At 37.9% G+C, this 23,015-nt stretch overlaps 1 protein-coding gene across 1 annotated transcript in view; it reads left to right on the top strand.

Annotated features, from left to right (window-relative positions):
- Positions 1–23,015, top strand: part of LOC150102924 (WD repeat domain phosphoinositide-interacting protein 2-like) — a 335,111-nt gene that overhangs the window by 42,899 nt on the left and 269,197 nt on the right. The window lies entirely within an intron of this gene.

The raw sequence follows: 23,015 nt of genomic DNA on the forward strand, positions 1-23,015 counted from the left end.
TCAGCCTAACAATAAAAAAAAAAATGAATTTATAATTTCAAAATTATTTTCATTTTTCAACATAATCTCCCTTAAGACTAATACATTTATTCCAGTGATGCTCCGGTGCCATTATCCCATCCCTGTAGTGGTTTTCAGTAAGATCTGCAAAATATCCCGAGTTTGTCTTCTTTGGCACCGAACAACCGGCTTCTGTCCACTGTTTTGACAGCTGTTTGGATTCTGGTGTGTAATGGTGAATCCACATCTCATCCATAGCAATAAATTGACACAGAAAATGAATTTTATTCTTGTTAAAACGCTGCAAGCACTGTTCAGAGATTTTCATGCGAGTGTGTTTTTGATCTGCTGTGAACAAGTGCAGCACCCATCTTGTGCAAAACTTTTTCGTTTGCAATTCTTCATGCAAATATATCCTACATGTTCTTTTGAAATGCCTATAGTCTTAGCAATTTCATGCCCTTTGACTTGCCCGTCATCCAATACCATATTGTGCACTTGATCAATGATTTCTGGGGTTATTAAAACACTTAAGGGAGTGAACAACGTAGTTAAGGATATAAATTAAACTTTAATAAATATTTTCCGATATTTCGGCAACGTCACGTTGCCGTCTTCTAAAGGAACTTACAAAAAAAGTTACGTGCACGTAGGCACTACAACACAGAAACTGGGAATGAAGAGATGAAGCTATTGTTCTCCTAACAGTCCTGATGGTGCCCTCTAGCGGGCTAAGTAGGTGTTTTTGGCCGTTGGGCTGAAGGTCTGCTGATGTAAGCCTCCCAAATTTGGGGCAGTCGCATACAACCAAATTTGTTGAGGTTTGGAGAATTTCTTAGGGCTGAGGCTGATTCCATAAAGAGTCTTTCAAATTTGTATTTACTATGGTGTATCACTGTAGCTTTCTTCCACCGTATTCTGTGGCGTGTATCCAGAGCATGGTCCGCAAGCCCAGAATGACTGTATTTGTGAAAACGGATGTAGTCCTTGTGTTCCGAAATTCTGATATTTGCTGTCCTGCCTGTTTGGCCAAAGTAAGACAGTTTACAACTGCAAGGGACCTGGTAAACACCAGGTAGGTCTAGGGGAAGTGGTTGGTCTTTAGTGGAGTGGATAAGGGATGCCAATTTTCTGTAAGGTTTGTAACAGGAGGTCAGGTCATGTTTTTTAAAGATCTTGGTAATCTTTTCCGAGGTGCCTTGGATGTGTAGGGAATGGTGATGGATTTAGAGTAATCCTTGTTGTGGAGGTGGGGAGGGGATCTGTGGTTTGTAGGTTCTAAAAAGGTTTAAAAAAAAAACAAGAACACCTACTTAGCCTGCTAGAGGGCACTATCAGGACTGTTAGGAGAACAATAGCTTCATCTCCTCATTCCCAGTTTCTGTGTTGTAGTGCCTACGTGCACGTAACTTCTTTTGTAAGTTCCTTTAGAAGATGGCAACGTGACGTTGCTGAAATATCGGAAAATATTTATTAAAGTTTAATTTAATTTATATCCTTAACTACGTTGTTCAATTCCTTAAGTGTTTTAATAATGCATAACCAACATATAAGCCTGTCTATGAGATTTCTGGTGTTGTTAAACTTTTTGGAAGTCATTTACGTAGATCATCTTCAAAGCTGTTCCAGCCATGTTTAAACTTGGCAGCCCATTTCTTAATTGTCATAAACGAAGGAGAAGAGTGCCTATAAAGTTTTATGAACTTTGAATGAATTTCTTTTGGTGTGAAACCTCCTTTTACAAAGAATTTTATAACTGCATGCTATTCAATTTTACTCATTTCAATGGATACAGACAACAAACACTTTTGCTTCAGACAACTGTATAAAACAAACTACTTGATATAATGACTTGCAATTTCACATGGATGCTTATGACAGATGTACCATCTTAGAAAAAAAAAACTTGCTGATAGTGTTGCCATCTATGGTCAAGGTCGAGAACTTTTCAGACCACCTATATACATATCGTCTAATATATTAGTTGAACGAGGATGATATACTGGTGGGAAGAGAGATAGACTATATCGTTATTATTAAGAGAAGCTGCACCAGCTGTCATAGCTGTTCTTAAATTCATTCAAACTAGTTGTACACACCCACATCCAATGGCAATCCATTCCAGTCACTCTGGGAGAAAAATCTAGCCCTCACCCCTTCTTGACAGCATTCATTCTCACCCTCCAAGGATGCTCATTTGTCCTTTCTCCAACTTTCATAAAATGAAAAAGTCCATCTACAGAAATCCTGAATGACCCTTTCAGAAGTTTGTAAGTCTTAATCATATCACCTCCCTTTCAACTCTTTGCTAGTGTCTACAGTCTACAAATTCTCAATTTGTCTTCATAATCAGTATTCCACAATCCTGATATCATTTTTAGCACTCTCCTTTTCACTTTCTGCACTGTATCAGAATCGCCAGGAGACTGGGCTTATGCGCAATAGAAGTGAGGTCTTATCAAGGCTTTGTAAAGAGATCTTGTAACTGACTGTTGGTGATTGCAGAGGAATTGTTTGCTAAGAGATGAAGCAGAAAATAGCAGTATATGCGAAGATGTTGAAGCTATTTTGTGTGACGTTGGAATTAATAGAATAGTATATTTAAGAGGATGTAATATAGGCTGAACTGGATCTTGGTTTTTTCTGCTCCGAGCAAAAATATTTTAGCCCTCCCCTGTCATTGATCTATGCATTTTTTTTTTACTCCAGAATTCAATCTTTTAAATAAGGAAGATTAAATATTAAATTGTTTTACTCATTTTTTATGGCATAAAACTTGATGGAATAAGTGAGACATGATTGGATAAGGAATATCTGATAGGAATAAAAGTGGAGGGAGTATAATGTTTTTTGTGAGGATAGCAAGGGCAAGAAAGGAGGAGAGCTGATGATAGCAAAGGAATTAAACACACAAGCAGGAGGAAATAGTGCCACTGGTTTGTTTTGACACAGCATGATGTGAAGCTTACAGGATGAAATATCAGTTGGATGTTGCTGCAGGCTAGAGAAAGGGTTGTGACAATAAAACATATAGGCAAATTGGCTTAGTGAGCAACAAAAAGGATGATCATTATTAATGATTTTAATCATCATAACATTGATTGGAATGAGAGGATAGCATCAGAGAATAAGGAGAATGAATTTCTTGAGGGACAACTATCTTTTTTTTTAGGCAATATGTAACACAGTAAAGTCTTAGGTGTGATCATATCGTTGGAGGATGTGACTTTGAATGGAGCATCTAATTTTCCTCTGTTTGGTAAGGTGACCATGATATAATCACATTGGCTATAGTAGTCAGTCATATGAAAACTTTGTGAGGAAAGGAAGTGTGTGTGTGTGTGTGTGTGTGTCTGATTGAATAAATTAAACCTGAGAGATTATTATTATTACCCCAAGACCAGGGATTGCTTCTTGTCATTGCTCATTCCTGCTGTTGCTGTTACCCAGTGTCAACCCTGTAACTACCTCTCAACAGTTTTAAGTCTCAATCATATCACCTATCCTCCTCCTCCTATCTACCAAACTCTGCAGTCCACATTCCCTCAGCCTATCCTCATAATTAACATTGCACATGTTGGAAGTTTTTTCTCTTGGTTAGACTATAATAAATTTAGTTTAATCCTTTATCCAAGTGTAAGCAAACAAAGTTTGTGCCTGAAGTATCTTCAGTACTGAAGCAACTCGTGGTAAAGGTGGACCAAGCTCTCATCACTCCTTGTCTTAGTATCTCCCATAATGCAAAGCACATCTCCTTGCAGACATGTATAATGCTATGCATTAAGGGAATGGCAACTACCCAGACTGTTTTTGACTTTTATTAAATGTTCAGGTACAGGTCGAACTACAAAAACTCAGTGTTATTCCCCTCAGTGACAGGCTTACCCTCCACTCAGAAGAACTCTCAGCATTGGCTCTACCACGTGGCAGGCTCATCCCAAAACCGAGCAGAGCCGCTAATTTGCTCATATGTCATCTGAGGGGTGACAGCAACAGCCGAGCCTCAGTTTAAACTTCATGGGCTGCAGCACATTGCCATTCATCAACCAGTTTCGACCTTTATTGAGATCTCATCAATGGGAGCCAGACACAGAGATGGTGATACCAAGGTGGAAGCAATGGAGAAGTCATATTTACCTATACGACTTGCCAAAAGATGCCTCGCCTTATTATTAAATTACTCTGGATTTAGAGAAATATTTTGGAGGTTTTTCCCACTTGGTTGGACTATAATAAATTTAGTTTAATCCTTTATCCAAGTGTAAGCAAACAAAATTTGCACCTGAAGTATCTTCAGGACTGAGGCAACTCGTGGTAAAGGTGTACCAAGCGCTCATCAATGCTTGTCTTAGCATCTCCCATAATGCAAAGCATATCTCCTTGTGGACATTTATAATGCTATGCATTCAGGGAAGGGCCACTACCCAGACCGGTTTCGACCTTCATTGAGGTCTCGTCAGTGGGAACCAGACCCAGAGGTGGTGATACCAAGGTCGAAGCAATGGAGAAGTCATATTTACCTATATGAGTTGCTACTAAGATACTAAGACAAGGAGGGATGAGAGCTTGGTCCACCTTTACTTCGAGTTGCCTTAGTCCTGAAGATACTTCAGGTGCAAACTTTGTTTGCTAACACTTGAAGAAAGGATTAAACTAAATTTATTATAGTCTAACCAAGTGGGAAAAAACTTCCATCATCTTTCTCTAAATCCAGAGTAATTTAATAATAAGGTGAGACACCTTTTGGCAACTCATATAGGTAAATATAACTTCTCCATTACTTCCACTTTGGTATCACCACCTCTGGGTCTGGCTCGCACTGACGAGACCTCACTAAAGGTCGAAACCGGCAACCCTTCCCTTAATGCATAGCATTATACATGTCTGCATGGAGATGTGCTTTGCATTATGAGAGATACTAAGACAAGGAGTGATGAAAGCTTGATCCGCCTTTACTACGAGTTGTCTCAGTCCTGAAGATATTTCAGGTGCAAACTTCGTTTGCTTACACTTGGATAAAGGATTAAACTAAATTTATTATAACATTGTACAGTCCTGAAACCATCTTTGTTATCTGCCTCTGTACCCTTTGCACAGTTAATTTATCCCCTTCAAATCCTGGGGAGGGACTAAATTTGAGAACAATACTCTAAGTTGTCTGATCAGGGTCTTATACAATGGAACGATAACTCTTTTATCTCTGCAGATCAACATCCTTCAGTATTGCAGCATTGTCTGGGTTACCTTCACCATCTTTGCAATATGTTGCCTGAATTTCAGTTTTCTATCAATTATCACACCCAGATCTCTTGTCTTCCCTACTTCCTCCACTACAGCTCCTTCAATCAAGTATGCAGCCTCCCATCAATGTATCGAAATTTCAAGACTAGATTTTGTCCATTAAACTCCCATTCATTTGCCCATTTGTCTAGTTTATTCATATCCTCTTCCAGGGCTGCCACATCTGCATTATTATTATACTAATAACCCTTCCTGGCTTCACATCATCTGCAAACAACTGAATATTCCACTGCAATCCACTGACAATGTCATTGATATAAAGGTTAATCAATGCAGGTCCCAGTACTGAGCCCTGTGGAATCCCACTTGTAACTTTCTGCCTCTGTGATATTGCCCCACCATACACAACTCTGATACCTATCAGACTCGGACAGCCAATCCTGAATCTAGTCGATTAAACTGACATATAAACCCTTGTGCTGCAACTTAAATATCAACTTATCATGTGGCAACCTGTCAAATGCCTTTGCAGAATCCAAGAAAATGGCAGTATATGCCTTTGTCTTACTTTAGGAATATGACTGCTCATGTTGCTTTATTATAAAAGTCAGTCATATTCCCAAAGCAAGAGTGTCCCTTAACAAATCCATGTTGACTCTCAGAGATAACATTGTATTCATCTGTCCAATGCTGTATATGGTTGCTCACTAATTTCTTCGAGATCTTAACATCTACTGAAACACTGTGGCTGGTAATTAGATATTTCCAGTCTGCTGGAAGTGTCTAATTATACAATGGCACATTCCCATTCCTTAGGTACCTATCATGTACCCAAACTTTCATTGAAAAGCCAGGTCAATGGAGCTGTCACTTCTATAGCACATTCTCTCAAAACCTGTTGTGAAATACCATCCAGTCCCACAGCTTTCCTGACATCAAAGAGTACTCAGTATTTGGAACACACTCTCCTCTTGCACCTCTAAACCTTGAACTTGTCCTATCCCTCTAGTATTAAAACCTACTTCTTCAATGAAATACTCCAATAAATTGTTCAATGAATAACTCCACTATGTGCTCTGCCTCAGTCACTCTATTGCAATTTTTATCACACAATGCCATTCTTCCACAATCATTTCTCCTCCTGATGGCCACATAGCTAAAAATAATTCCATACGGTTTTCTTTGGATCTTAGTGCAAATCTCTTTTCATATTCCAATTTTGCTTCTTTACCATACTAGTCATCCTCCTGGCCTGAGTCTTATATTCTTCATGCATCTGCTCTCCACCCCTCTCTTTATATCTCTTCCATAACCTCTTTTTTACATGCAGTTCTTGTTTGATATTGTTTGTCATCCACTTTACACCAAATTTTGTCCTCTTCTTCACTCGTAGAATACATCTTACTATTGCTGCTAACAAATATTCCTTCACAATTTCCCAAGCACTAATGATATCTCAGTCTTCAAATTCCACCCTGCATGAAACTGCTCCAAGTTGATATCAATACTATTATAATCATCTGCCTTATAATTCCATATACGTTCCCTTCTCTTTGATACTCCTGCATGTCTATTCATCTTCCAAGTCAAAACCACATGGTTACTCTCTCCAAATAGGGGAAGAGATGTCATCTCAGTTATAATCAGCTCTTCTGATGCTATGACCAAATTGAAAACTCTTGAACCTCTTGTTCCCTCTATTACATATTGCCTAAGACATTTGTCCCTCAAGAATTCTAGAAATTCCATTCCCTTATTAGTACATGCATTTTCCTCTTCCCAATTTATACTGTTGTAGTTGAAATCTCCTATAACAATCATTCTTCTTGCACTTGCCAAGATCAACTGCCAAAATATCTCCTGCTCCTCACCCTCTGTACTCCTTGGCTTGTAGCAACACTAAATATCCTGTGTTGTCCACCTCTGCCTCTCACCATATGCTTTCAAAACCATTAGTGTCAATGCCTTCCAGAGCCCCCACTCTTAGAGGGCATAAGTCATCACTTATTGTAAGCAATACTCCACCACATTTTCCTTTCCTATCCTGCTACTTTTATTCCTGTTATGATATCATCTTCCGTGAACCATGTCTCAGAGATCTCAGTAATCTTTGGGCAGGCTGATGCTATCAGCCCCACGAATTTATCTCCTTTATTCTGGATAGTCTTGGCATTAGCATAAAGCATAGAAATGCCACTCTTTCTATATCCAGCATTATTCCCTCTATACCAGGGATGCACAAACTTGTTAAGGTCAAGGGCCGAATAGTTCCACTGTTACTTATGGGAGGGCCGCCAAAAAAAAAAACTTGAAAGTTATCTACCATATGTTGTTTATTTTATTTATATCTATCATAATTGTTACAAAAAAGGTAATAAAAAAAGTAAGTGAATTTAATTTGATGCGTGACATTGCATTGATTTGACAATTGTTTTGATATTTGGTTTGAATTTTGTAGTAGCCAACTGCAAAATTGGTTCTAAATTTTCATCAGTCAAGTGGTTCTTATTTTCCAATTTGTTAATATTCATGACTGAAAAAGTTTCTTCACAAATATATGTTGAGCCAAAGAGGCTTGCACATTTTAATGCATTATCTAGCAACCATTTATAATTGTTTTTATCGACACAATGATAGAAGTTTAATAAATTGCCTTCGTTAAATTTATTTTGCATGCTCTCATCGTTTTGAATGTCGATGAGTTCAAGCTGTGCTGATTTGGGTGCATTTTCAGGAAAAATGGCAAAAGGATTGCTAAATAAATCTAGCAACGGTTTCACTTTTTTAAAATCAGAAAACCGATCCTTGAAGGCTGATATCAAGTTATCAATCTTTTCAACATACACGGTTTTGAAGTTGACATCGAACTTTTCAGAAACTTTTTTATAATTAGGAAAATGGATGCAATTCCCTGACTTCAGTTGGATTTGAAATAGATTTAACTTGCACTGAAAAGACAAAATGTGGCCGTAAAGTTGAATAACCAATTGATCTTTGCCCTGAAGTCGCATATTTAACGTATTTAAATGATTAGTAATGTCAACCAGAAAGGCTAAGTCACATAACCAATCCAGATTTTTTATGTCAAGGATGTTTTTGTTTTTTTCAGTCATGAAGATTTCAGTTTCATCAATTAAATTTAGGAACTGCTCCAACGACTTAGCCATCTCACTTCTGTGTAAAAAATGAAGTCGCCATATTCACTTTCAATGTCTTCAAGAAACTTTTTAAATTGTCAGTGATTAAGGCCACTGGATTTTATAAAATTAATCGTTGAAACCACAACTTTCATGACATGTTCAAATCCAAGTTTCTTAGGGCACGAGCTCTCCTGGTGGATTATAGTGGAATTGTATCAACTCATCATCGTGCCGTCCCAAATGCTGTTTCAATAATGTTACCAATCCAGAATTAGCTCCTATCATGGAAGGAGCTCCGTCAGTTGTGATACCTGATAATTTTGTCAGATCTAAATCAATTTTGGAACACTTCCAAAAGCCCAGTGAACATGTCATTACCTTTCATTTGATCTGACAATGAACTCATTCCAATCAGCTCCTCACTTACCTCAAACTCTTGAGTTATTTCACGTGCAAATATTAACAGCTGGGCTGTGGAAGTAATGTCAGTTGATTCATCAATAGCTAATGAAAAATAGGCAAATTTCTTGGAATAAGATGTTAATTGGTCCTTTACATTTTTCGAGATTGCAGTAATTCTTCTTTGCACAGTCATCCTGTTTAACTGAATTTTCTCAACATTTTTGGCTTATTCAGGACAAATTGTTTTAGCAGCTATCTCAAGGCAATCTTTTACGAAATCTTCTTCTGTAAATGGTCGGCACCTTTTTGCTATAAGGCGAGATATTTCAAAACTTATTTCTGTTGTGATTTCCGAATCTTGAATAGGTTTTGTAAACATCACTTGCTGACCTGTCACTTCTCGTTTCAAAAAATGAAATCTTTTGTTTATGTAGTTCTTCGGGTAGATTTGAAAATGTAGAATGCAGACTTTCATAGCATCTCCTTATATTGTATTCTTTTGGTATGGCTGCAGAACTTTTGCAAATCAAGCACATGATATTATTAAACGACTGCACAAAACCATATTTTTTGGTCCAGCTATCCTGAAACTGTCATTTTCATCCTGTAGTTTGTGTTTCCTACTTGGCCCTGCTTTATCCATTGTAGAATTTATTTTTTACTGTTTCCTAGGGGTGATAATTAATTATAGCAACCGCACCTACGAAAACAAAATACTCATATGACAAATAGACGAATTATAAAATTTGTTAACATTATTACTAACCGATTATTGTAAGTAGACAGGCAATCGTGACGTCACAGCTACTTTGCTTTGCACATGTACCATTTTTAAAAATTACCTATCGTGTAACTTGTTAAAGTTAAAATAATACATGGTGAGGCGGGCTGCCAGCAAATCAACGGAGGGCTGCCTGCGGTCTGTGCATCCCTACTCTAGACTCTACTGGGCTCAGCGTTACCTGATGTCATCCCCACTTCTCCCAAGTATCCATTCCCACAAGAGGCCACCCCTGCTTACCATCCACCCTGGGCATTCTAGTTTCCCTGCATTGACACACCCACTCATTCAGAAAACAGCAATCTCTCCAGATGCCTTCGTCCTTCCTTGTATGCCCTCCAAGCATCCACGTATTCCAATCCTCTTTTCTGAGACATTCTACTATCATGCTATTCATTATTACTTCCCTTCTACTTAGCTCGTCATTATCATACATGGGCAACACATGCACACTATCTTTCCTGTGTGTTTTCTTTTGTACAACCTCCAGCACGAATCTCAGATCTCTTGCCACCTGATTTAGACTGCCTCTCAAGTCATTTGTGCCATCCATCACAATCATCTCATCCACCATTTCACCCTCTTAATTGTCATAGCCAGACTTTCTATCGTTCCTCCAGGCAAACACTCCTCTGGCATCCTATCTTGCATACCACGGATCATCGAGTCTCCATACATCACACCTCTTACCACTCTGTTCCTTGATTTCTCACCTTCATCCCTCGCTCTCTCTCTCTCCTCTAACACTCTCTGTTCCTCTACTTACCTGCCATCCTGGCATCGCCCTGTCCCTGGTTCCGGCACTCCCTCACATTCTTCTCGTTCCCTCTCTCCTACTGTTTCTATTCTCTCCTCTTCTATCATTCCCATAACTCTCTCACTCCTACTCTGATTTGCCTTGCATTCATCTCTTCCATTCGCCTAATCTCATCTTTCACACTTCTCCATTCATTCCCAAGACATTCTACCTCCTCTTTCAGTTCATCTATCTCTGTCTCTCTGCAAATTAGCCATAGCCACACTCGCCATTCATCCTCCCAAATAAGACCATTTCCGAAAACTTCACAATTATTCAAACTTTCCACACTCCCTACTTTTATTTTTGCATTCATATTTCACCTTTTATTCTCACTCTCTATCACACTACTCGTCTCGCTAGGTTGAGATTCTCTCCCCCCTGACGAACAACTTCGGTTATGGTAATATCTAACTCACTAAGTTCTTCCCATTGCTTACATTTTGCACATATATATACTCCCTCCCCCTTCTCTCACCAACCACATATCACATTCTACAACATCCTGTATAGTTCGCCCACCGATTAGAGATCCTTCGACACTTCTACGCATCTTAGAAAAAGGAGAATCCATTCCGATAATAGGGTAATCAATCCGTATTGTGGGATGAGTTGTTTATTATTACCAGTCGGAAAATTAACTTCTCTTTTATGATTATTGTAGTTAACTATGTTACTTATAACAGTTGGAAAATTTAACCTATAAAGCACGTGATTTCTCGTGTTGGCGACCAATTCGGACGTCCTTCATTTCTTTCTCCCCTTCAGCATGAATCGACTATTCTTGGAAAGACGCGAAGCAGTGACCTACAAACGGTGGGCGAACTATAGTATGTTGTGCAAAATATAGTCCTTAAATGGGGGAGGACTTGGTGACATGCGATTCGTAATTGGAGCTGCAGCTGCCGCCATCATTCAGATAGTGCTGAAGAGCTAAAACTAAACTCTAAATACTAAACTCTCTAATATACTGTGTTATACTCTCTACTATAAGCAAATTTACTTACACAATACTGTAAGTATAAACTATACTAAATAACTAAATAATGAAAACTTATCTTCTTCTCTTCCACTGCAGATACGTACAACTCTGACCTCCCTTTCTTGGTAAGAATAAACCAAAAATAACACAATATAAACAACTAAACTCAATGCAGCACCAGTGAAGGACGCTTGTATTACTGAAAAAAAAGTAGCACAATTCGCAACAAAAGCCACACTATAGACCTATTAAAACACTTTTTTTTTTAGCACAAGTCCAATCTTCTGCCACGTTCTTCAGCAACTCTAGCTATACATTACAAGAGGCAGCTATAAATTAACTTGCAAACATATTGCTGACATTTGAAGACATTCTGGATGCCATAGCACTGTTGGGCATGTGCATGCCAAAGTTGGATAGCCTGAAAAGTAATGGTCAGATGGATTATAGCTAAGGTTAATATTAAGATGGACCGGACTGAGGACAGTTTCTGTTGATCCCACAATTCTTCTCTTCAGTTCATCGTAGTATCAAAAAATGTCTTCTGATTTGTTCCAGATCACTGGATGAATGATAAAATCTTCCTTGTAAGGGCAAGCTGAATTAAGAACGTGATTAGATAGTAGTGTTCTAGCTCTAGTTGTGTCATATGTAATGTCTCTTACCTGTTCTTCCATATTCAACTCAATGCATTTCTCTGTCTGACCAAAGTAGGACACATTACAGTTACATCAAATTTACACTCAGGTATCCAGAAGTTTATCTTGTTTTGGTCAGATAGAGAAATCCATTGAGTTGTGTATTATTATTATTATTATTATTACCCCAAGACCTCATGGAGTCAAAGACTCGTCTAGGCGGTCCTTTTATCACATACACACACCTCATCATACCGAGCCTTAAACACACTCAAACTCCTTGCAGACACCACACTCTCAGACATGGCATTCCAGTCATTCACAACTGCACGAAAAAAACCTGCCTCTCACTTCCCTACTCACACCCTCTTTATACAGTTTCCAGGGATGACCTCTGGTTCTCCCCTGATCTCCCACTATTCTCTGTAGAACTTCTCCACCATTGATCTTATAACAACCCCTTATCAACTTGTTGGTCTCTATCATATCTCCCCTCTTCCTCATGTCCACCAGACTCTGCAAATTACATCTTCTCAATCTTTCCTCATACTCAGCATTCCAGAGGTCAGAAATTACCTTAGTCAGTTGCCTTTTGGACCCTTTCCAACATCTCTTCATCCTTCTGAAAACCCGGTGACCAAATCTGGGCACAATAGTCCATGTGTGTGGAAGAACATGTGAAAGACATTACATAGTGTTGGCTGTAGTTCTGCTGTAAGGTGTTCACAAGTGCAGATCTAGATAGTGCAGCAAATTTCCAGAATTTAAAAAAAAAAATAGAATTTTTAGTGTACATGAAACAGCTTTATTCTGGAAAAGAATGACATCCAAACCTTTTTTTTTTTAAAGCATGACAAATCGAAGCTTGGTTATAAATTATTAATCATTCTTAAGCAGTTTGTGGTGGAAGTAATGCAGGGTTTCAGAGAATTTGATTTGGTGATATGGTTGTGAATGAGGAATCGACAGTGCTGCTGATTAGTGGTAAGGTCATTGAACAGTGAAATCAGGTAAGTAGAATAAGAAAAAATGTTATGGAGTAGTCAAATCAGTAAGAAGTGATAGCAGGCATGAGGAGGAGTGACAAGGATAGGTAAAGAAAGAAATAGCAAATACAGTATAAGAAGAGATTAGCCAATCAGGTCAAAGAAGATTTATGGAAATTTTTCCATGTGGCAAACAAGAGAAGAATAATTTTGCAACATTGGCTTTGCTAAATAGTTACGTTAGTAGAGTGACCCTGACAAATTATGTAATGAAATTATTTAATGAGCATTTCATCACTGTATATCATATTGATGTAAATGATGCTGTGCAACATCTAGAATGGAAAGCAAAAGATGGAAAGAGAGATTATGTGTGAAAGATTCAGAGGTAGTTTGTCAAGTATTGATTTGGCTAGGTGTTAATAAGGCAGTGAGAATTATTATTGTTACTCAGACCTCCATGGAGTCAAAAGACTCATCATGGGAGGTCCTTCCTAAGAAACACAAAGTCTATCATACCACTCCATGAACTCATTGACCGTTCTCGCACTCACCACTCCATCAGGCAATGCATTCCATGGTTCAACCACCCTCCATGCAAAGAAACCACTCCTCACCTTCTTGCTCACAGTTTCCTTTCGTAACTTCCACGGATGGCCTCTTGTCATCACTCCTTCCCGCTGTTCAACCAAGTGAAAGAACTCCCCAGTATCAACCCTGTAACCTCCTCTCAACAGTTTAAAAGTCTCAATCATATCACCTCTCCTTCTATCCACCAAACTCTGCAGTCCACATTCCCTCAGCCGATCCTCATAACTATCATTGTACAGTCCTGAAACCATCTTTGTTATCTGCCTTTGTACCCTTTCCACAGTTAATTCATCCTCTTCAAATCCTGGGGACCAAATCTGAGAACAATAATAGTCCAAGTGTGGTCTGATCAGGGTCTTATACAACGCAGTGATAACTGTTTTATCTCTGCAGGTCAGTGTCCTTCTCATTATTGCAGCAATCCTCTCTGTTACCTTCACCACCTTTGCAATATGTCCCCTAAATTTGAGCCTTACTTGACTATTCTCCATGCAATTAATGATACTGTGTTAAATGTGTTTGATAAAGAGCTACCAAATAGTGATATTCTTGGACTTTATTTTATTATGATTATTTTCCTGACCCCCATGGAGTCACAAGACTCACTTGGGAGTCAACAATAGTTAACACATCCTGTTATACCACTCCTTAAAATCATCCACAATCTTAATGTTCACCATCCTCTCAGACCTTCAATGCATTTCAATCTCCTACCACTCTATGCAAAAAAACTTACTTTTTATCTTTTTACTTACCACCTCCTTTTGCAACTTCTAGGGATGGCATCTTTCCTATGTTCCTTTCACTCTTTTTACTATATGAAATATGGTAGAAAGAGTGAAAGGAACTTAATGTTGTACAGTCCTAACATCATTTTTGCTATCCATCTCTGCACACTCTCTAAGGTTACTTCATTTCCTTCAAAGGTGGTTTGTCAAGTGTTGATTTGGCTAGATGTTAATAAGGCAGTGAGAATGGATGACATATCACCACATGTTGGAAGAACGACAATACATTGCGCCCTTCAGTTGGAATAAGCCTGAGTTCGATTCTCGTCGCGAGGGAAGGAATCTTTATCTGGACGATTTTCAATCGAAGGTGAGTTGGCCGATCTCATACGGAGGTAGCAGGATTTTTTCTCCTGGAAACTCGGGTTTTTCATCTCGCATACAGACAAATCGGCCCTTCAGAACACATGCAATTTACAGACATAGAATACTAGTTGTGGTGGAGGTGGGCGGTAGATGGCATTGATAGAGATGATTCGTAGTAGAGGTTCGGTGTAGTGGTTGAGACAGTTGTATCAGTTGAGACAGTTGTAGGTATCCTCCCGCGATGAGGCTTCGGACTTCTTGGAGGTGTCAGGAATAATAATAATAAATAATAATAATAATAATTTTCAGGGAATCCTGGTGACCAGATCTAAGCATAAAAATCCAGATGCGATCTGATCAAAGCTTTATACAATGGAATCAGCACATTTTTATCTCTCTTAGTCAGTGTTCTCCTCAATATTGCCACAGTTCTCACAGATATCTTCACAACCTTTGCAATTTGTCCCTGGAACTTCAATTCTCTATTTACAATCATCCCAAGATCCCTTGCTTCCTTCACTTCTTTCAGTATAACTCCACCAAGTGAGTATGAAGCATCCCTTCTGTGGATTCCGAATTTTAAAACCTTACATTTAGTTGCATTAAACTGACATCTCCATGCCTTTAACCACCTCTCCAGCTTATTCAAATCCTTTTGAAGAGCTAAAACATCAGCATGTATGCCATCTCAGTCCAGTCACAGTAATATCCTCTCATGCCATGACCAAATCCAAAACTCTTGATCCTTATGTTTCCTCCACTACATGCTGCCTAAGACAGTTGTCCCTCAAGAAATCCAAAATTCAGTTCCTTATTGCTACAGTTTATGTCGCTATAGTTGCATTTGCACATAATGATTGCTCACTTTGCACTTGCCAAACTCATCTTCCTTTTACCCTCTTTTACCTTGCAGTGTTGAGGGTTTATTAATCAGCGGACCACAAACCGTTCACAGGATAAGGTGGTCAGCTCTACACCCGGGTGTATCCTATGTCCTGTACTGTTCAGTTCTCAAGGCCGGTTTGCCTGCTTTGCAAGATGAAAAACCTCTAGATAAACTAGGTAGAAAACCCTACTGTCCACCGCCAATAAGATCCTTCAGCTCCTCATGTCACCAATGGGAATCGAACCTAGGACACTCCTTCCTCGGGCATATGGTTGCGAAGCGCACAGCTACTAGGCTAACTGTGTGGACAAACTAATTTGTCTAAATATTTCTTACTCATTACCATCTATATTCCCTGGTCTGTAGCAACATACCACTAAATATCTTGTCCTATAAACATCCATCTCGCGCCATATACTCTCAAAGACATTAGTGTTATTTCAATTGAGATTCTCTACCCTGAGAGCACACATTTCATCTCTTATCATGAGTAATAATCCATCACGATATTTACCTTCTATATCCTGTCTTCCTTATCCCTAATTTTCCCTATAGCCTTTGCAATGACATTTGCTATGTTGCCACATAAGTTAGTGAGCTGAGAAAGATTTGGATGAATAATATTGGTTATTCAGGATCATGTTTATTCAGGATTTTGGTACTTTTTTATCAAAATGATCTGACCTCTTGTTACAGACCATATAGAAAATTGGCATCCCTTATCTGCTCCACTAAAGACCAACCACTTCCCCTAGACCTACCTAGTGTATACCAGGTCCCTTGCAGCTGTAAGCTGTCCCACTTTGGCCAAACAGGCAGGACCTCAAATATCAGAATTTTGGAACACAAAGACTACATCTGGTTTCACCAGTACAGCCACTCTGGGCTTGCAGACCATGCTCTGGATACATACCACAGAATACGTTGGAAGAAAGCCACAGTAATACACTGCAGCAAGTATAAATTGAAAGACTATTCATAGAATCAGCCTCAGCCCTAAGAAACATGCCAAACCTCAACAAATTTGGATGCCTGAGACTGCCCCAAATTTGGGAGACTTACATCTTGAGAACTTCAGCTCAACGGCCAAGAATACCTAATATAGTCCACTAGGGGTCATCATCAGGACTTTAGAAAAAACAGTAGTTTCCTTGCTTCGACCTCATTTGCTGTTTTTAGTGTCTGTGTGCACGTGTCTTAATCTTATTTTCCCATGAAGATGGCAACGTGACGTTGCCGAAATATAGGAAGTATATATTAAAGTTTATTTTAATTTATGATTCTTTAAAGATACTCGTGACATTAGGATTATAAAATATATACATGTTTGCACAAGAATATTATTTAATTTGAATGATCAATTGTTTGTATTCCACCTTGTTTTTTTAAAACTATTCCTATGTAGCCACTGAAGATGGTCTGTAATATTCAGACTGAAATATTTGACAAATTAAATAATATTCTTGTGTAAGCATGTATATATTTTATAATTATTTTAATTTATTATTATTATTATTATTACACCTCCGGGGAGTCCAAAGACTCATCGAGGGAGGACACATCCGCCAACTACTTTCATCATTTATACCAACGCCATCTACCGCGGCTACCACCACTGGTATTTTCACAGACATTCACAAACATCCATACCCATGGCAGGATTTGAACCTGCAGCCTTTTGGCTGGAGAGCAGATACATTAACCACTCGGCCAACCAGGCCGGTATTCCAGTATACGTTGTGAATTCCTTAAGTTATTTATTAATCATGTGCAGCCATTTATTAATGTATAAGCCTTTTACAAGAATTTCCATATTTAATTTACCATCTTCACTAAAAATCGTAATTAAGTAGCTGAAATGTTTTACTTTTTCCACAGGTTCTCCGTTCACAACACAGTTGACATTTTCAATGATTCTGCCTATTGTCTTTGTCTTTTTATTGCTGACCTTCATACCATATCTATTACAACAGTTATTCAATTTAGTCAAAGAATCTTGCAAACTCATAGCAGATTTATTTAGAAGTATAACATCATCCGCTTAAAGCAAAGAGCTGACATTAACATCTCCAATTTTGATATCAGGTTTAATACCACTTTCCTTCATAATGTGATCCATATAGATAATGAATAACAGAGGGGATAATGTACATCCTTGTCTCACACCAGATTTAACATTAAACCATCTTCCTGTACTTCATTCAATTCTAACTGCTGACTTACAACTCAAATAAAGACTAAGTATTGCTTGATATAATGCCCCATTCACACCATATAACTGTAGCGCATCGAATAGCTTCTCCCTTGGCACCTTATCATATGCCTTTTCCAGATCGACAAAACTTAAATACAGATCTTTGTTATATTCCCATGATTTCTCAACTATTTGTCGTAAAGTGAAGATCTAATCCCGACAGCTTCTATTTGGCCTGAATCCAACTTGTTCTTCACCAAGTTTTTCTTCCACAATTCTTCTCAACCGTTTCTCAAGTATACTTGCATAGATCTTGCCAGGAACACTCAGTAGGGAAATACCTCTGTAATTCTCACATTCAACTTTATTTCCCTTTTTATATATGGGCACTATGAGAGCTCTACTCCAATCATCAGGAATTCGTCCCTCTGTCCAGGCCTTCTGAACTATGCAGTACAGCCACTGTACGACTTTTATACCTCCATACTTGAGTGGTGTAATTGCCTCTTAATGTTTTTGGAAGAGTATCCATTATTTAAGAAGTTCTTTCTAGGTATGTTAGTTCATTTTTAAGTTCTTCTTTATCGGACAATACTGAGCGAGCGCGGTGAGCTAATGTGGAAATGATACTGGAAAAGATCGAGGAAAAAGGGCACGTAGAATTTACCAAAAACAAAGTTAGATCTTTTATTAGAAGGAATCAGTGATACGAAATGGAACTTAGCCTATCTCTTTGGAAAAAAACTCACTTTGGAAAATTGTTTAGCAGTATCTTTAGACCCCGTGTCATGGAACACCATAAAAGAGATAAGCATGCACCGGGCTTCAAGAACTCAAGAAATCAATAAATCTAACTAGTTAGGAAATTTTATTCACTCAGATTAACACAAGAACAATTCACACCTAATAAGCATCATGAAGGCCTTGAAAAATTGGTAACAAACAAATCATCTTATACCCTTAGTCTGGTAGAAGAGCATATTCTCTCAAAAGGTCTTAATTTTGTTTCTTCACCAAAATCCATCCCTAGAGAATTGTTTTTTACCAAGATAGAAAAAGCTAGCTCACTGCTTCCTACAGTAGACGCAAATTTACTTCGTATGGAGGCAATATTTGCAATTAACAATGCAAAACCACCAGTTGACAACATTTCTCCTGGTGAAATACTAGCCATCAAAAAACTTACAAGGAATAGAGATATTATTATCCTCCAAGGGCAATGCAACGGTTGTACTAGGTAAAACAGCTTATCGAGAAAAAATCCTGGTGTTACTAGAATCAGATACCTACTCTGAACTAGACCGAGACCCAACGAGATATATTCATAATCAAACAAACAATCTCCTGAAGACGACAACAGAACTTCCAAGAAACACACGTCTTTCTCTGTGGTCCTTACATCCACTTATTCCAAGATTATACAGCCTACCAAAGGTGCATAAAGCAAATTGTCCTCTCGGGTCAATAGTTGATAGTATTGATTCACTGACATATAACTTATCAAAATATCTAGCATCCTCCTCGAAAGGTCTAGTAGGAAAATCTTTCTCTTATATTAAAAATTCCACAGACTTCGCTTCTAAAATTAAAGATATAAAGCTGAAGAATTCTGATATTATGGCGAGCTTTGATGTTGTGGCTCTTTTCACAAATGTTCCAACACAAGATGTCCTCAGTATTTTAAAAAACAAGATATCTAAAAAGATGCTTGCTCTCCTCTCACACTATTAATTCGGGGTATTTTAAGTTCGAAGACAAAATTTACAAACAGAACAAAGGACTAGCTATGGGTAGCCCTCTGTCTCCAATACTGGCCAACATTTACTTCGAGGAAAAAGCCATCCCTAAAGAAACATTAAAACATAGAACATGGCTCCACTATGTAGATGATATATTCCTTATTTGGGAGCATGGTGTAGAGAATCTTCACATCTTCCTAAATCATTTAAACAGTTTCCACGAAGACATAAAATTTACCATTGAGATTGAAGAAAATGGTTCCCTTTCATTTTTAGACATGAAAATTACTAGGATGTCTGATTCTTTAAAAATCTCAATCTTCAGGAAATCAATAGACACAGATAGATACTTACATGCATCCTCACATCACTATCCCGCACAAAAGTTAGGTATCATTTCCACATTGGTTCACCGTGCTTGCTCAGTATTGTCTGATGAAGAAGAACTTAAAAATGAACTAACATACCTAGAAAGAACTTTCTTAAATAATGGATACTCTTCCAAAAACATTAAGAGGCAACTATACCAGTGCCCTCGAAACAATCCAGAGATCCCTAACAACCCCAAGGGTTATATTTCTTTACCTTTCATCAGCTTGCTCTCCCAGAAACTAGGAAGAATTTGAAGAAATTTAATATTAAAATGTGTTTTTCAACTCTTCTAAAACTAAGGCAGTTCTAAGCCACCCAAAACAGGCTCATAACCATCTTCAGTTCTCCGGTGTATACAAGGTAATATGTGATTGTGGGAAGCCATACTATGGCCAGACTGAGAAGTAAATCCTTCTACAGCTAGAGGAACATTAGAGAGACATTTCATATAATAGTCAGAGCAAGCGCACTCTCAAGTCACGTCTTATTTTCTGTGAATACAAATGATGAAGCCGGACACCACAGAGTAGATTGGGATGCAACATCGAATGTTTATATTTGTCATGATGAAGTGGAACGGAGCATAGTCGAGTCCAGAGAAATTGCCCTAGACTTGTCTCATATCAACAACAATCTCAGTTACCTGACTCGCATAGTTCTGCCATTAGGTACTGGCGTATGCGTGATCTCATACACTCGCAGTTGAACAATAATAGAACTATAGAACGGACTATAACGACAGTTCAAACTTAACTTCAGTTCACAAGTCTGTTATTGCAATAGCACAGTGTTTTTATGTTTTTTTAATTTGCTTTAAGTGTTACCACATCTGAAGAAGTAATTTTTGACGAAGCGTGTTGTGTGCTCCATTAAATTAACTTCTTATCTATTTCTCGGTTTCAGTCAGTCAAAAAAAGATGAACATATCCAATCACCGAGTCAATGTAACTACTGATTATATATATATATATATATATATATATTGCTGATAGCTATATCTTTGATGTATCTTTTCTTGGTTTATGATAACACCCATAGACTGACTTACTTTCCTTAATTAAATTAAACATAAGTGTGTATAACACTCTCTTGAGAATCTCCAAGGATAACAATGTCACTGGCATAAGCAAATAGGATGTTGTTTCCATCCCTTAGTTCATTTAGGTCTCTAATGACTTTTTCCAAAGTTAGATTGAAAAGGATTGGTGAGAGAGCATCTCCTTGGTAAAGTCCAGACATTAATTCAAAACTTGATGAATGTTTCTGGAGGAAATGTACTTTGCAGTGGGTGTGGTGATTATAAAGTCATATCATATTTATATACTTTATATATTCTAAAAAGTCTTATTGCATCCCATGACACACACACACACACACACACACACATATATATATGTCATATAATGCAATAACACATTGCATTTCTTGGTCTTTAACTAGTCCTACCCATGCTACCCCTCATTTGTGACTTATCACCTGCTTCTATCTGCTCACCTTTACACTTTGCCTCACATATCTTCCAATATTCAACTACTCCCCTGGCTTCCCAGGACATCCCATTCTTATCCTGACCATTCCCATATACACACTCATTACCACTTTCAAAATCCACTCACTTTACATTGCTTCTTCCTGCTTCCCTGTTTCCCTTTCTAACTTTCATTTTTGTTGTTACATAACTCATCTCCATTCATCACTTTGGTCTCACCTGGTCCACTCTCTGGCTCAGGTATGTCACTACTAACTTCTACTAATACTTTGACATCCCCAAGACACCCAGGGGACCAGACTTTAGCACAGTAATCCAGATGTGGGCATATCAAGGCCTTATAAAGCGGAATGACAACTTCCTTATCTCTATTTGTTAATGGGCCACCTTAGCTATATGTTCTCTAAACTTTAACTCTCTGTCTACCACCACCCCTAAATCTCTAGCACATCTATTTCCTGAATACAGTGCCATCATTGTGATACACAGGTTGTAATCTATTTATCCCAAAATGCGTAACTTTACATTTCTTGAGATTAAACTGACACCCTTGTTGAAATCGTTCTGTAAGCTCTCCACATTGCCTTGATTAACTATTACTCTACTTAATTATGAATCATCAGCAAACAACTCAATATTTCTAAATTAAAGACTTAATTTTGTATGTTAGTCGAGTAAATATTAGTTTAATATCCAACGTTTCACTGACTGATATCTGTCAGCATTTTCTAAGGAATACACTGGTAAGCAATAGAAAGTAACAAAAAATAGGAAACTAACTGACAATTCTAAAAATTATATAAAGTTATCACTATGCGTGATACAATGATGTAATACGCGTGTCTCAAGCACGTTTTATTTGTTGAGATATTTAATGTAATTTTCATGAAAGTTCATTTCTTTTTGGTTAAATGATCTGATTAGAGTTTTCCATATATCTGGTAAGATTAGGCCTTGATTCTTATTTAAGTTACCTGTTGAATGGGTGACTGTAGCAGCTTCTTTAAATGTTCTAGAATGGTAGTTGTCTTCTATGTAGGGCATATGACTCATATCCCATTCAATATTATGGTTGGTAGAGGCAAAGTGTGAAGAAAGGCCTGATATATCCTATCTGTTATTCCTTACATAGCCTATGTGTTTTTTGTTTCTTGTATCAAAACTTCTAGATGTCTGTCTGATGTAATTAATACTGCAAGAACAAAGTATGCTATAAACTCCAGAGTATTTGTAGAAAGGATGGCTATCTTTCGGTGATCTTATAAACTTTTGAATAGTCTCAATAGGTTTGAAGGTTACTCTGATATTATATGGTTTTAGAAGAAGAGCTAATTTTCTGGATATGGCACTAACAAATGGAATTGTTATAGAGCTGATGTATTGGGTTTCATCTTGTTGTCTTTGTGGTATGTCACTAAAGAGAATCTTGTTGATGATTCTTGTAGGGTAGCCATTTAGGGATAGATCTTTGGATATTTTCATTAATTCTTCTTGTAGGTCACCAGGGTTTGTGGTACACTGTATAGCTCTTTTTTTGAGCATATGGATAATGCTGAGTTTCTGGGATATGAGGTGAGAAGAGTCGAAATGGAGGTAGCGTCCAGTGTTAGTAGGTTTTCTATATACTGACAGGTTGATGCTATTGTCAGTTTGTTTCTTAATAAGGACGTCTAGGAATGGAAGT

The sequence above is a fragment of the Typopeltis vanoorti genome, chromosome 9 (genome assembly GCF_054136105.1).
Source record: "Typopeltis vanoorti isolate ZY-2024b chromosome 9, IOZ_Tvanoo_1.0, whole genome shotgun sequence".
NCBI classification, from domain to species: Eukaryota; Metazoa; Arthropoda; class Arachnida; order Uropygi; family Thelyphonidae; genus Typopeltis; species Typopeltis vanoorti.